Source organism: Bos mutus, chromosome 11 (genome assembly GCF_027580195.1).
Source record: "Bos mutus isolate GX-2022 chromosome 11, NWIPB_WYAK_1.1, whole genome shotgun sequence".
Lineage (NCBI taxonomy): Eukaryota > Metazoa > Chordata > Mammalia > Artiodactyla > Bovidae > Bos > Bos mutus.
Window position 1 is genome coordinate 22,101,352 of NC_091627.1, and position 16,676 is coordinate 22,118,027.

Genomic DNA, 16,676 nt, shown 5'->3' on the forward strand with positions numbered 1-16,676 from the left:
ACTGATTTGTATATTCCATAGATTCTTAACCCAAACATTTCTGAAGGTTGCCAGATGTCCTGGGTAAAATGAAATTACCTTTAGAAATGTACGGGACCAGGAGGGGATGTAGAATGTGGGAAAGACATCGCTCGGATAATCAACTTTGAGAGACAGATTAGCAGCTTCTGTGCTTCGCTCTCCCTTGCTTGAAGAGTTCTTCAGTTGCACTGCCTGTCTGATTCTGATGCTTTGGTCAATTCTCTTCAGACTCTGCTTATCTCTGGGTCATTTCTGGCCCTGCTTTGTGCCACTGCTGGTTTAATTTTCTACTTTATCCAGGGCAGAACTTCGCAAGCAATCTGTGATGAAGGACTGTATGTGTTTGTTTCCCTATCATTAGCTGTGTGGGTTTCCTTTACTGCTCACGTGTACAAAGCCCAGAAGTCTGAAATGGAGGTGTTGGTGGGGAGTCTCTCTTCTCATTGAAACCTGTAGAGGGAATTCTTCCTCACTTCCTTTAGGTTCCAGTGGCCTGCTGACAATCCTTGACATTCTTTTCAGCTGCTGCCACCATCATCGGGTGGCATCCTCCCTTCATGAATGTATCTTCACCTGGCATGCTCGGTGAATGCCTGTGTTCAGTTTTATGTCTTCTTCCAAAGACACTGGTCATACTGGATTAAAACACAGCCTAATGTCTCCACCTTAGTTTGACTGCATCTGCATAAATATGGGAACTGTATACTGAGCTTAGGAATTGAGCATCTCTCTTTTTTTTGGTGCTGTAAAGAGTAGCATAGTGATCAGCTTTTTATATTCTGTTCAAGGCTTCCCTGGTGGCTCAAACAGTAAAGCGTCTGCCTGCAATGGGGGAGATCTGGGTTCGATTCCTGGGTCGGGAAGATTTCCTGGAGAAGGCAATGGCAATCTACTCCAGCACTCTTGCCTAGAAAATCCCATGGACAGAGGAGCCTGATAGGCTACAGTCCATGGGGTCGCAAAGAGTCGGACATGACTGAGCGACTTCACTTTCAAGGAGAAAAAACCACTGAGCAGGTGCTTGAATATCACAGCAATGCCAAATTGTAAGCAATTTTACAATTGTATGGTATTAAAATTGTAAGATTCCTGCCTTCATTCATCACTCTTCATTAACAATTTATAGACTGACGTATCAACCACAGTTTAGGAAGCCCTGGCCTTAAGAGACAAACTGACAAGAACACAAACGCTAGTTGCTGGATTCTGCACAAAAGCAATGAGACCGGAGATACTCAAGAGCTGAGCCTGTTCCAGGTGTGCCAGCAGGACTGATGGGGCTCTGATGAGCCCTCAGGCTTTGCCATTTCTCCTCTGAATTGCCTTTCCTTTCATTTTCATCGAGGTAACTCCTGTTCACCTTTTATAACTCAAACTGGGCTTTTCCAAATGCCACAGCAAGTCTAGTTCAATGCATCTCCTCTGCACCTCTGAGCAGCCTGGTTACTCCTATGCTTGCACTGTAGTCGCTGATGAACTAGTATCCCTGAAGGCAAGGACCTTGCCTTATTCTACTGATCCTCCCCAATGTCGTTTCAGTGCCTGGTGCATATCCTGTGTACCATTTATATTTGTAATTGATAAACAAATGAATTCATTTCCTCTCCTAAAAATGGTGCTTCTCATCAGGGACACTTTACTTCTCATGTCGCAGCTTATGTCTCCTCTTTATCAGATGCTGAAGATATCATGGGCCATACCAAATTCAGAATAGTTATTAATATTTTCAGATTCCCAGTGGACATGTCTTCCACCAAAACAGTGGTGGCCACTGAAGACTTTTTAGACGTTTTGGTGTTGTTCAGTCAGTCATGTCTGACTCTTTGCAGTGCCATGGACTGCAGCACACCAGACTTCCTTATCCCTCACCATCTCCCAGAGTTTGCTGAAACTCATGTCCATCGAGTCAGTGATGCCATCCAACCATCTCCTCCTCTGTCGTCCCCTTCTTCTCCTGCCTTCAGTCTTTCCCAGCATCAGGGTCTTTTCAAATGAGTCAACTCTTCGCATGAGGTGGCCAAAGTGTTAGAGTTTCAGCTTCAGCATCAGTCCTTCCAATGAATATTCAGGACTGATTTCCTTTAGAATGGACTGGTTGGATCTCCTTGCAGTTCAAGAGACTCTCAAGAGTCTTCTACAACACTACAGTTTAAAAGTATCAATTCTTCGACACTCTGCCTTCTTTATGGTCCAACTCCCACATTCATACATGACTACTGGAAAATCCATAGCTTTGACTACTTTGTTGACAAAGTAATGTCTCTGCTTTTTAATATGCTGTGTAGGTTTGTCATAGATTTTATTCCAATGAGCAAATGTCTTTTAATTTCATGGCTGCAGTCACCATCTGCAGTGATTTTGGTGCCCAAGAAAATAAAGTCTGTCACTGTTTCCACTGTTTCAGTGATGGGACTGGATGCCATGATCTTTGTTTTTTGAATGTTGAGTTTTAAGCCAGCTTTTTCACTCTCCTCTTTCACCTTCATCTAGAGGCTTAGATAGATCATAATTCTCAACACTATTTATCTTGTTGGCTTGTAGGATACTTTGGTATCCATGATCATATTTGAGAGATATGCTGTGCTCAACTGCTAATGTCCAGTTAGATATTGTACTAACAGCCCCTTATTTCATGTAGCATTTAAAGCATAGCAAAAAAGTAATAATATCTATCTTTGTTCTCAAATTTGTAGAACATACTATTATTGAATATTGCAGAGTATATATGAATGAGGTTTTACATTTTTTAGTGCACTGAGTAGAGATACATTTATCTTTAAGGAGTAAACCTAAATGCATACTGAAATTGCGAATTTGTTTTCAGACATGATGGTTGCTAGCATCAGTGGTCCTTAACCCCCAAGTCCATAGAGAATTGTCCATGAGGGTAAGAAATGAAGCCACAGAGTCTTAAAAACAGTTGGAATTCAATTAAAATTTCTGGAGCTGTATTGAACTGAATGTAATAGACTTGTCTACACACTCATTAGGTTTTTCTTTTGCTAAAAACCAATTTGTCATCACTTTTATAGAGCAGTTCCTTTCAGGAAGTTGCATTCTAAATTTGTATGTTACCAAAATTATTCTATTCATTCTTTTCAACAGAAAATTATGAGCTATTAAGAGACTTAAGAATGTAGTGTTAAGTCAGACTGGTTGATTTATCAGTGTCAGTTTGAGGTCCACATTTATCAAGTTCTCCTTTCAAAGGTCAGTGGCAAAGATGAGTACCCTTCTCTTTTCTGTGATTCTATTTTTGTAAGAAGCACAGTAAAATCTTCACCTAAGGATCAAGGGGAAAATCAACTTCCACTGATTGGTTTCACCCCAGGAGGACATATGATGGACACAATGAGCATTAGCACACATTCTGCAGATTTGATTTTCCTCTCAATTCTGTCTGTTAATCTTGATCCCTACTCTAGGTTTCTCTTCCCACTGATATTATTGACTAAATTGTTAATTGTTTATTTCAACACTAGACAGTGATTAGAAAAAAAAACTTACAGAATTCAGAAGGGAGGAAAATAAATTATGTTCTTTTATGAAGAAGCTTGCCATTTCTGATAATATTAACAGTACTGTTTTGTTTTCCATGAACGTCTTAACTTTGTCACTCTTAATTTAATAACCATGTCAAACAAAATCATTTGAAATTTGCAGTAACTTTAGCTTACTTTTTCATACTAATTCCATTCATGAATTACTTTGAAAATGTTCCCTTTAAATAAATGAAAGATTTTAAATCACCAGAGAGATCTTTGGTAGCTACTTTCTGAATTTTTCATAAATTCTCCACATACGTAATTTCTTTTTTTCTTATTCATCTGCAAGTCTGAACCCTAAATACTTCTTATTTGCAATAGTATATATAGGGCCAATGGAATATTATTCTAGCGAGGAGCAAGGGATCATTCTGCCATCCACTTAGCTCTGGGTTAAGAGGATTTCAAGATAGCAATCATGAGAAGAAGAGAAGCAATGCAATGCTGTTAAAACTTTCTCTCTAGCCCTGCTTCCAAAATGCTCCTCAGTGTGCTAATCATCTCTCATTTCCAATACTGTGACCTTTGCTTTCCTAGCCTGCCTTCCTGTCAATTCTGTCTCTCCTGTCACTTGAAAATAGCCACATGAAAAATTAAGCTTTATTGCTGTCAATTTACAGTTTTTGTGGTAGGTAGGTAGATGTGTGTGTGTCTGCTTGTATAAGCATACCTTTTAGATTCATCATGTTTTTTTTTTTTTTTTCCTAAGGTAATGTTATTCTTCTATTCTAAAGTTTGTTCCCACTCACTTTTGTCTACCTGGGATGGATAGAGAAGGGTTTTTCAGTGGAAGCTTCCAACAAGTCCTGGCCAACCTATGCAGTGGTACACATAGTAACTTACACAGGAGGGCTTGGGCATGAGGGTGAAATGTGCATGAATTCAACCCATTTCTCTTGACAAGTGTTTCCCTGAGATTTTTTGGCAGGAGTGTGTCTGTGTCTGAAAATTCCCACCTAGAACAGGCAACTTTCTGTTCTTATTTATGCAAAGGCAAAAATCTAAGCTAGCAGAGCCTCTCAGTGAGGGCCTAAGATGAAATGTACATGAAGTAAGTTAACTTTTTAGTTAAACTATTTCAAAGTCTGATTCTATTTGCATAATGATTCAAATAGTCTGCTCTTATATCCTATTGATAAAGATGATTTTTTTTTTTGCAGTGGGAATACATTTATTTTTATTATTCGTTAACAACCTCGTGTAACTTATATTTTAATTTGCTTTGCATTTTTTATATATTTCAACATAGACTATTAGAATTTAGCAAAAGACTCCATTACTAGAATAAACAAATAATTCTCTGTATGTGACAGGCATTTAGTTAGGCCATTGTTTATTTTTGTTTATAAAGACACTTGTCACCAAATGTAAATGTTGCTTTAACTATATTTCCAAATATATTTGCAGAGAACACTGATTTGATTTGCTCTCTATAAATTTCTGATATTAATTTCAATTGATTAAAGAAAAATGCCCTCAAAATGGTCTCTTAAAAAGACTAAAAATGGATTCTTATGTAATTTATAAAGCTGAAGATATATGTATTAAGAATGGACATCATCCATTACAAGAGGTTTTTTTTTTTAATGAGTTTGAGATGTCTAGTTGTTTCAGCTTACTATAAATTGCCTTCCTTGAACCTTGCCTAAGCAAGATAGCAGAAAAAAAGATTCTTCACTTATATCCCCTCTCAGCAACAATAACTTGGAAGCCACCCACAGATAAAAGTTTCTCTGTAGGAGTTTTAGGATCTAATTTTGTTGTTGCTATTGTTTAGTCACTCAGTCATGTCCAACTTTGAGACCCCACGGACTGCAGCACACCAGGCTTTGCTGTCCTTCACTATCTCCAGGAGTTAGCTTAAACTCATGTCCATTGAGTTGGTGATACCATTCAACCATCTCATCCTCTGTTGATCCCTTCTCCTCCTGTCCTCAATCTATCCCAGTATAAGGGTCTTTTTGGAGGAGTTGTCTCTTCCCATCAGGTACCCAAAGTATTGGAGCTTCAGCTTCAGTATTAGTCCTTCCAATGAATATTCAGGATTGATTTCCTTTAGGATGGACTGGTTGGATCTCCTTGCAATCCAAGGGACTCTCAACAGTCTTCTCCAGCACCACAATTTGAAAGCATCAGTTCTTTTTGGTGCACAGCCTTCTTTATGGTCCAACTCTCACATCCATACATTACTACTGAAAAAACCATAGCTTTGACTAGATGGACCTTTGTCGGAAATAAAGTCTCTGCTTTTTAATACACTGTCTAAGGTCTGTCATAGCTTTTCTTCTAAGGAGCAAGTGTTTTTTAATTTCATGGCTGCAGTCACCATCTGCAGTGATTTTGGAGCCCAAGAAAATAAAATCTGTCATTGCTTCCACTTTTTACCCATCTATTTGCCATGAAGTGATGGAACCAGATGCCATGATCTTAGTTTTTTGAATGCTGAGTTTTAAGCCAGTTTTTCCACTCTCCTCTTTCACCTTCATCAAGAGATGTTTTAATTCCTCTTCACTTTCAGCCATTAGGGTAGTATCATCTGCATATTTGGGGTTATTGATATTTTTCCCGGCAAGCTTGATTCTAGCTTGTGCTTCACCAAGGCTGGTATTTCACAGGATGTACTCTGCACAGAAGTTAAATAATCAGGGTAACAATACACAGTTTGTATACCCCTTTCCCAATTTTGAACCAGTCTGATGTTCCATGTCTGGTTCAAACTGTTGCTTCTTGACCTGAATACAGGTTTCTTAGAAGACAGGAAAGGTGGTCTGCTATTCCCATCCCTTCCAGAATTTTCCACAGTTCCTTGTGATCCACACAGTCAAAAGCTTTAGCGTAGTCAGTGAAGGTGATGCTAGTGGTAAAGAACCCGCCTGCCAATGTAGGAGATGGGGATTTTGTTTCATGGGTTTGAAAGATCTCCTGAAAGAGGGCATGGATACCCAATCCATTGTTCTTATCTGAAGAATCCCAAGTACAGAGGAGCCTGGAGGGCTATAGTCCATAAGGCATAAAGAGTCATACACATCTAGCATGAATGAAAGCAACTATTTTCCAATAAAATTTAATTTCCCCTTCACAGTCTTGTAGTGGCAAGGATTCTTCCATAATTCAGTGAAGCTATGAGCCATGCCATGAAGGGCCACCCAAGACAGATGGGTCATAGTGGAGAGTTCTGACAAAATGTGGTCCACTGGAGGAGGGAATGGCAAGCCACTCTAGTATTCTTGCCTCTAGAACCCCATGAACAATGTGCAAAGGGGTCCAGATAGGAGATCTTGAGATCTTGCTGGAGTACAAACTTGAGGAGAGCTATTTTGAGAAAGTAGGCCCATGCTTAGGCAGCTGATAATGGTATGGGTTACAGATAGAGAAACAGCTGTACACTCCCCCTAACTTGGCTACAGCCTCATTTGGCCTTGATCCAGCCAGCAGCAGCATACACCATGGGGCCTTAAAGGAATCACACTTGTTGATGACATGGTGATGGGCACACGGACCTAAATCCCAGATGCAGACTCTGAAGTGAGCTGTAATCTGGCCTGAAGCTCTTGCCCTAGACTCTCTTGATTGTGGTCTGGGAGCGCTGGGAAGCAAGCCTGCCAAACTCAAGCTGACTGTAGGTTCTGAGATTTCCCTATAACTGAGCTTCAGCCTCTACCAGCTACAGTCCAGAAGCCGTCCTGGTAGCCCAATGTCCCATCAGGATATACAACTGTTTGTACTCCCAGAGATTCTAAAACACTTCTATTCTTGGCTATAGTCCTCACCAGCTACCACCCATAAGTAGTCCTGAAAACCCAATATTTTTCTAGGAAACAGGTCCATCAGAGTCTTTGGAGGCAGGCAAACCAAACTTGTTTTGTTAGCAGATCTTTAAATGATTTTGCAAATAGACTTCAATCCCTTTCAGCTGTAGCCCATGAGGAATTCTGCCACCCAGACCTGAGATCCATCAGAAGACATGCATATCTATACCTCTGGAGGTAAGACCACCAATACTGGACCCACTGCTGATCCTGAAACAATCCTATAATTCAGCTCCAGTCTCTCCCAGCCATGGTCAGGGAGCATGCCTGGCCACCTGGGGACTTGACAGGAGACATACCCGTCCATCCTCCAACATCAGGTCTCAAGTTGGGCTATGAACCCTAACACAACTCTGAGACCCAGACCCCTTCTCAGCCATGCTCTTGGGCCAGACTTGCCTACCCAGGGACATGCTTAGTGACCTAGAAGATGTTCTTCAAGGAAATTGGTGGGAGTCACACCTATCCATGAACCTGATGAGAGGACTAATGTTTTCAGATCCCACTATGGACCCTGAAGCAGTTATTTGTCCTAGCACCTTCTTACCAATCAAGGTCAACACTGTTCACTCAGTAACCAGACAGCATTCACACTAGCCCGAGCCCCTGGTAACAGGCCCACCAACTACAAAGGGACTTAGGCTCAGCAATAGCCTCATAACGTGCATCCACCACAGGACAACTTTGATTTCAGAGATATTATCATTAGCTATGGAAATTGGTTAGAAAAAGTCTTTATTTGTCGAGTACAATCTGTAAAGACCAGATGAGATTTGCTCCTTCAAATGCATAGACACCAGCAAAAGTATATACAGATCACAAAGAATCAAGCAGGTATGACACCAATAAAAGAATGTAATAAAGATTCAGTAATTGACCTTGAAGATATGGAGATCTATGAATTGCCTGACAAAGAGTTTAAAATAATCATCTTGAAGGAGCATAATGAGATATGAGATACAGCAGAACACAGAGACACACAAATGAAAGTAGGAAACCATAAACATTAAAAAAATGAAGGACAAAACTCATATGGTCATCTCAAAAGATGCAGAAAAAGCACTTGAGAAATTTCAACACCCTTTCATTATAAACACTGACAACAAATTAGGTATGGAAGGACTGTACCTCAGCATAATAAGGGCCACATGTGATAAGCCCATAGCTAACATCATATTCAATGGTAAATGCTGAAAGATGTTCCTCTAAGATTAGGGGCAAGAAAAGAATGCCCTCTTATACTCAACATAGTAATGGAAATCCTCACTAGAACAACAAAATAAAAAGGCAGCCTAAGCAATGAGTGATAATATTTGCAAACCATATATCTGATAAGGGGCTAATACCTCCAAAATATAAATAAGTCAGGAAATTCAATAGTAATAATAATCTTTATCATCATCAATAGCAAATATAAAAATGGGCAAAAACCTAAACCGATAATTTTCCAAAGAACATGTGTATGACCAACAGGTACCTGAACAGGTAATTAGCTTTGCCAATCACCAGGGAAATGCAAAGCAAAACTGCAATTAGACACCATCTCATATTTTTTAGGATGGCTGTTATCAAAAAGATAAGAGATAACAGGCATTGGAGAGAAGGGAACACTTGTACTCTGTTGGTGGAAATATTAATTGGTTCAGTCATTATGGAAAAAGTTATGGAGATTCCTCAATTAAAAATAGAACTAGCATATATGTATATAACATATACATATATCTGGAAATCCCATTACTGGATATATATTCAAAGAAAGTGAAATATCTTAAAAACATATTGTACCCATATGTTTACTGCATTATTCACAATAATCAGGATATAGAAAAAAATCTAAGTGTCTATCAATGGATGAATGGATAAAGAAAATTTGGCATATATTCAGCCATAATAAAGAAGGAAATCCTACTGTTTTTGTCAACACAGATAAACCTGGAAGACATTATGCTAAGTGAAATAAGCCAGACCTAGGAAGACAAATATTGTATGATCTCACTTATATGTGGATTCTATAATAAAGTCAAACTCGTAGGATCAAAGAGTATTTTAGTAGTTACTCGGGGGTAGGGAGTGGAGAGTGGGTAGATGTTGGTCAAAGGGTACAAACTTTCCATTATAAACTGAGTCAGTTCTGAGGATATAATGCATTGTGTAGTTAACAACATGGGTGCCTGCTCAGTCTCACACTGTATCCGACTTTCTGTGGCTCCATGGACTGTAGTCTGCCAGGCGCCATTGTCCATAGGATTTTCTAGGCAAGAATACTGGAGGGGTTGCCATCTTCTACTCTAGGGGATCAAACCTGTGTCTGCTGCATTGGCAGGCTGGTTCTTTACCACTAGCGTCACTTCAGAAGCCCTAGATCTTATTTATTCTCCCTACATACACACACAAATGGAAACTATATAAGGTGATGGTATATTAATCAGTTTGATTGTGGTAATTATTTCACAATAAATATGCATACATATATAAAAGTATTTATAAGTACACTCTATATGTAAGGACGGAGAAGGCAATGGCACCCCACTCCAGTACTCTTGCCTGGAAAATCCCATGGATGGAGGAGCCTGTAGGCTGCAGTCCATGGGGTCGCTAATAGTCGGATACGACTGAGCAACTTCACTTTCACTTTTCACTTCCACGCATTGGAGAAGGAAATGGCAACCCACTCCAGTGTTCTTGCCTGGAGAATCCCAGGGACGGGGGAGCCTGGTGGGCTGCCATCTATGAGGTCGCACAGAGTCGGTCACGACTGAAGCGACTTAGCAGCAGCAGCAGCATATGTAAGGAGGCCTTACACACACCTCTACAAAAACAAAACATTCATTTGATTTGAATTTTGAGTTTAGCTGTGCCTTCTATATTTTATCTGGCAACCCTACTTCTATCCTATGTTCTCCCATGAGACGCTTTGAGATCCAAAATGAATGAATTTGGAAATATTAATTTCTCTTTCTTTCCTCCTACTTATGGTTCACAACCCAAAACATTTTATGTTGCTTTTCACAGCCTGTGTCTGCCCCCTTGTTTACTTCGAGAACTGAAGGATACATATTATGCTTTATTCATTACTATTCCTCCTCAGAATGGGCAGTTTCCTTTAACACTATACCTGCTCAGATCAAACATTCATTATTTTTCCTTATTAAATGAATCATTTTTTAAAACATTCTGGGAAGACATTCATTTTTGAGTACTTATGCACTCTGCTAGTTAAAGATTTAGTAAATGTGAATTTACAAAACACATGAGTTGTAATTTGCACTACAAAAGTATTATTTCCATTATAAAAATAATTCTTTTCTTTAAAATGCTATTCCCTGGTTAATTTAAAATTGTCAGACTTATGAAAATTCAATATGCTCTTACTTTCCAACTTCAGAATAAAGTGAAGTACAACTAGAATACTTTCCTTTGCCCAAAGATAATTTATTTGCAGCGCTCACTAAAAAACATCTTGATGCTTTTCAGTCTAAAGAAAAGTGTCTCTATAGATTTTTCAGAGCAAACAAACAAAAAATATTTAGATGATTTGCTAGCTGAGGCATATGATGTATTTTATTAAGTCCTTGGAGTACCCTTCTTTTAAAATTTTCAAGAAAAGGAAAAGTTTAAGTTAGCACATTTCTGTTTGTTATAATCCCTCAAAGTCTGATTCAATTCTCTTTCTTTCCCAGGAATAAACGGCAGTTATCTTCTCAAGCACAAATGTTATGAAGCAAAGCCTGCACAGAACTTATCAGTGGTTCCCTACTGCTTATTTTAAACTTCTCAATACCAGAGTTAGGATAATTATAAAATTTATTCTCAAAATGGGGACATTTTGAGAGTTAAAAAGGTAATAAAAACACATAAAATGATGTACATATTAAATCATTATATTGTAAAACCCAAATACATATTATGTCAATTATATCTCAACAAACATCATGTACTTTTTGATTGACAAACTGGTGTTATTTTATTGGTGAATCTAAAGAAAATATTGCTCCACTCAAATATTAAAACATTTTTTAATTAAAAAATGTACCTACAAAAAGTTAAAAAATAAACTGCATATTGTTTAGAATATAGCAGTTACCAAGGTAGAAAGGGTGGGGGAAGTGATAAATTAGGAATATGGGATTATTAGATACACAATACTGTATATAAAATGAATAAGGATTTACTGTACAGCACAGGGAACTCTGGTGTTGGAGAAGACTCTTCAGAGTCCCTTGGACTGCAAGGAGATCCAACCAGTCAATCCTGAAGTAAATCAGTCCTGAATATTCATTGGAAAGACTGATGCTGAAGCTGAAACTCCAATATTTTGGCCACCCGATGCGAAGAACTGACTCCTTAGAAAAGACCCTGATGCTGGGAAAGATTGAAGGCAGGAGGAGAAGGAGATGACAGAGTATGAGATGGTTGGATGGCATCACCAACTCGATGGACACGAGTTTCAGCAAGCTCCAGGGTTGGTGATGGACAGGGAAGCCCATGGGGTCACAAAGAGTTGGACATGGCTGAGTGACTGAACTAAACTGAATTGAACAGGGAACTATATTCAATATTTTATAATTATAATTTATCTGGCAAAGAATATGTATACACACATATAAAACTGAATCGCTTTGCTGTGTGTTTGAAACTAATGCAATATTGCAAATCAATATATATGCAATATTGCATATATAAAACTGAATCGCTTTGCTGTGTGTTTGAAACTAATGCAATATTGCAAATAGTTCAAATAAAAAATAGACATATTGCAATTGGTTTCTTAGTCATATCAGTTATCATTAATTGCATATTATTGGTATTTTATTGAACAAGGTACATTTGTTTTCATGTGACTTTTGCATTTTAAACATTTTTCACAAAAATACTATAATTTTCTTAAAAGTTGTACTTAAAATGAAAAAATAATATTTTGCTTTCTTTAGCTTACTCTTCTATATAGACCATATATTCCTGATTGAGAAAATATCTAAGTGTTGAAATAATTGGTAAGCATTCAAAGTAAGTTATATTAGAAGATATATTCTTAATTTTATTATTTTTAAGAAATTTATAATTATTTAGCTTCAACATGTTCACAAAAAACTTTTTGCTGCTATCATTGTATCTTTCTTTGAAATATATGTTTATAAAACAAAGCTTGTCAAATTAGTTTTATCTATGGATTTTGAAATGTTTTAGCAAATTAGATGGTGAACAGTCATTTTTTTAAATTTCATTTTATACCTACATAGATATAAATTTATCTATTAAAAATGAGAGTTCTAGCAGGAGATTCTTTCCAAAAGACAATACATTTCAAAATGGCAATTATAAAATCCCAAAATGAAATCCTTTTTATCATTTTGGCTTACAAAATTAAATTTATTCAACTTATAATCTGCTTTTTTAGAAAGAATTTTCAATGTCTTCTTGTTTGCCAGCTTTATTTTCTGTACTTACCACCAACTAAAATGATTAAGTTTGGGCTCTTAAAGTTGATATGATTGCTTTCTCTTTTTAAAAAATGACTCAGTTGGCCTCTCCTCAATTTTTCAGTGTTCATGAATCAACCATTTTTGTTGCTGGTATCAAATTAACTCCCCTAAATTGTTCTTAAAAATTTATAAATACAAGAAATATATAAAGTATGAATGTGATTTGCATGACTGATGAAGTAGAAGTGCATCCAACGCTGCTTCATTGACCCTCACAAATGTAAATATAAATACATTAATCAAAGGGTTTGTTTTGTTTTGTTTTCTTTCTTCCAGAAATCCACTAGTTTTCTCTATAAGCCAGTGAATACAATTAGGTAACAGAATTAGCTATATAAATTTATCAAAAGAAAAATTTTTGGTGTAAGAAGTTCCAGGGATGGAATAACACAAATAGTTTTGTATGCACATTGGTGAAACTTGAATAGCATTCATACTTCCACACTATATTTAGAGCTGAAATTAATCATAGATATCCTCAGTTATATTTTATGGATGGAGATACTGAAAATGAGAATTTTATTAGTGTAAACAAGTTGATTGTTTTATAATAACAAGATGAGGCTGAAAGGCCCATTTAATGATCTAGTTTTTCAGTTCCTTAACCATGTTTCTGACATTATTCTACTCAACTCCTGTCTTTCCATTCATTCTTTTTTTAAATTTTATTTTATTATTTAATTTTACAATATTGTATTGGTTTTGCCATATATCAACATGAATCCGCCACAGGTATACATGTGTTCCCCATCCTGAACCCTCCTCCCTCCTCCCTCCCCCTCCCCCGTACCATCCCTCTGGGTCGTCCATTCATTCTTATGGGCTCATTCTAAGCATTGTCTTTACCTGATGTACTCAAACTCTGAAGCTGTAAAGATATTCTGATCTCTTCTTCCTTTGCTTTCCCACAAGGTAGATTATAACTTGTGTATAACTTGTCTATTTTTTGAGTGAGAATGAAAGTCACCCAGTCATCTCCGACTCTTTGCAACCCCATGGGCTATACAGTCCATGGAATTCTCCAGGCCAGAATACTGGAGTGGGTAGCCTTTCCCTTCTCCAGGTGATCTTCCCAACCCAGGGACTGAACCCAGGTCTCTCACATTGCAGGAGGATTCCCAGCTGAGCCACAAGGGAAGCCCTGTCTGTTTTTTACATAGATCTATAAATGATTTTAATGCAAATCCAGTATTCTGATATATCACCCATATCTAATATTTCCTTTTCCCTTTACCTTTTTTGTCTTCACTCTGCCAAAACACTTAAAAAATATCTACCCTTGAGATTCTTGAATGTAGGCATCTTGAGAAAACATAAATCATGCAACCAAACAGACTGATGTTATTAAAAATCTATGGTCTTCTTCAAACATTGACTTAAGAGTTCCCACAGTAACTTTATTTCTAGTAATTTTTCTGTTCTTTCAACCTGCTCTTCAATTATTTATCTCTACAATTGTCCTACACTGCATTCTGCTTTTCTTTTATCTGGTGGACTTTTCTCTGATTTTCTTAAACCAAGAGGAGATTTGCCTCTGCCCCTCCTTTCATTCCAGACAAAGAGAAGGAGATCTGTTTTACCACCTAACACTTGAATTTGGGGTCTCTCACAAGGAATTTACTTTATTCATTATGTGCTCTCTTGTCCACTGATTTCCTCTTAATGGTATTTAAAGATCAGTATTTTTTTTATTTTCTTAAAAGTGAAAGTGAAAGTGAAGTCACTCAGTCGTGTCCGACTCTTTGCGACCCCATGGAGTGTAGCCTACCAGGCTCCTCTGTCCATGGGATTTTCCAGGCAATAGTACTGGAGTGGATTGCCATTTCCTTCTCCAGCGGATCTTCTTGACCCAGGGATGGAACCCAGGTCTCCTGCATTGTAGACAGATGTTTTACCGTCTGAGCCACTAGGGAAGTCCATAAAGAACACAGCTAATATTAAAACAACCAATTACTTTTATTCAGGGTCCCACTTCAATTTTTGTTCTCTTCTTTCCTCTTCACAAATTCTTAAATCTCTAGTGAAGGTCTTCCATTTAATTGACCTAATAAACTCCTTAATTTGAAATCCTTATCATGTTTTTCCTCAGTGGTATTGCAGTGTTTCCTGTACTCATCACCATCCCCCGCCTTTTTTTTTCCCTACTACGCATCTCACTTGGCTCCCACGAAGTCCCTTACTCTTGGGCTTTCCATTTCGAATCATTTTGTGTATTCTACCTATTGTTTAAATCAAGGTTTCTCAGAACACAATCCATGCTCTGTTCTCATTTCCTCTGCTTCTCCTTTCTCTAACATCACTTGGTAATCTAATCGAATAAAATAATGAAATCTCACTAAAGGCAATGGTACACAATGTCTTACCTGCATGTGTCTTAGACAATAAATAGCAGACTGTCTAATATATTGCATATGTTCAGTAAATGTCTGCTTAAATAATAAGTGAGTAAATAAATGAGTGATCATTTGGGAAATAATGAGTGACCTTATTTACTATTTCTTTGTAATGTTCTTAAAGTCTAAATGTTGAATTTCTCATGTACTCCTTTGGCTGTTTAAATTCTTTCAACTTTGTCATGAAATTTAAATAGTCATATGATGCTCGGGAAAAACTAGACACACAATTGATCCTGCTTACAATTCTTTACTCATAGCAACTGAGAATAGCACAGTCCAGTAATGTTCGACTTCATGGACAAGCCGATCAACAAAAGGAGAGGCAACCAGGCAGGGAACTCAGTAGTCTCTAAAGTGAAAGAGGGAGCGGAGACGATTATAGCCAGTTGTCTTTAAACAGAAAAGATATTTGCAGAATACCATACCACTCATTCAAAAATAAAGGACATAAACCATCATTTGGTTTGGACATGTATTGAACAGCTTTTCTCATAAAGCCTTTCCTGCTTTATGGAGCAATCTGGAAAGGACATTAAGTATTGATAAGGTATTTAGAGAGCCAAAAAGGTGAGTAAGATAAGATACTGCAGATAGGAGGGAGAAGCTGAGTACAACAGTTTTCTTCTTCAAGTCAACAACAAAAAAATTTCAATCACAGAATTCAGAAATCCAGATTGATTGGAACCAGATTCAATCTTAAGAAAAACAATCTTAGCAGGCTGAACAGCTGCTCATTGAAAATCTCCTTACAGATCAGCAGAGATAAGAGAGTACTGTCCTGGAAGTGAGGGAATATCTGTCTATGACTTCTGAGTCCATCTTCTATTAAGTAAAATATTGAAATTGTACCCCATGATTCCAAAGATTCCTGACAGCTCTGAAATCATGTAACTATGTGACTGCAATTAACCTCTTCCCAAAGTACAATGCTTAATAAGATTGACATGGAACTCAATTTTACTTCATGTCATTACTAAGGAAATTAATCACATGGATGTATGTTTTATTGAATAATAGAGATTAATCGGACACTATTATAAATACTTAGTTATAGAGCTCCTAAGTTACAGTCATATCAATTAACTGAATATGTGAACTATTTCCCTTATATTTATAATAAAAGTACACTAATAATAATGTATTGTATACTTGAAATTTACTAGGAGAGTAGATCTCAAAATCTCACTGCATGCAAAAGAATGGTAACTATGTCAGGTAATGCATATGTTACTTAGGTTACTTGTGGGAATCATTTCACAATATATACATCCCATTGTACACTTTAAATATACAAATTTTTATTTGTCAACTATGCTTCAATAAAGCTGGAAAAACATAAAGAGGGTACCAATATCCTAGAAGATATTACATCTTTTCATGAAGTTTTTTTTTTTTTTTTTAATAAAGCAATGTTTCAGCTGA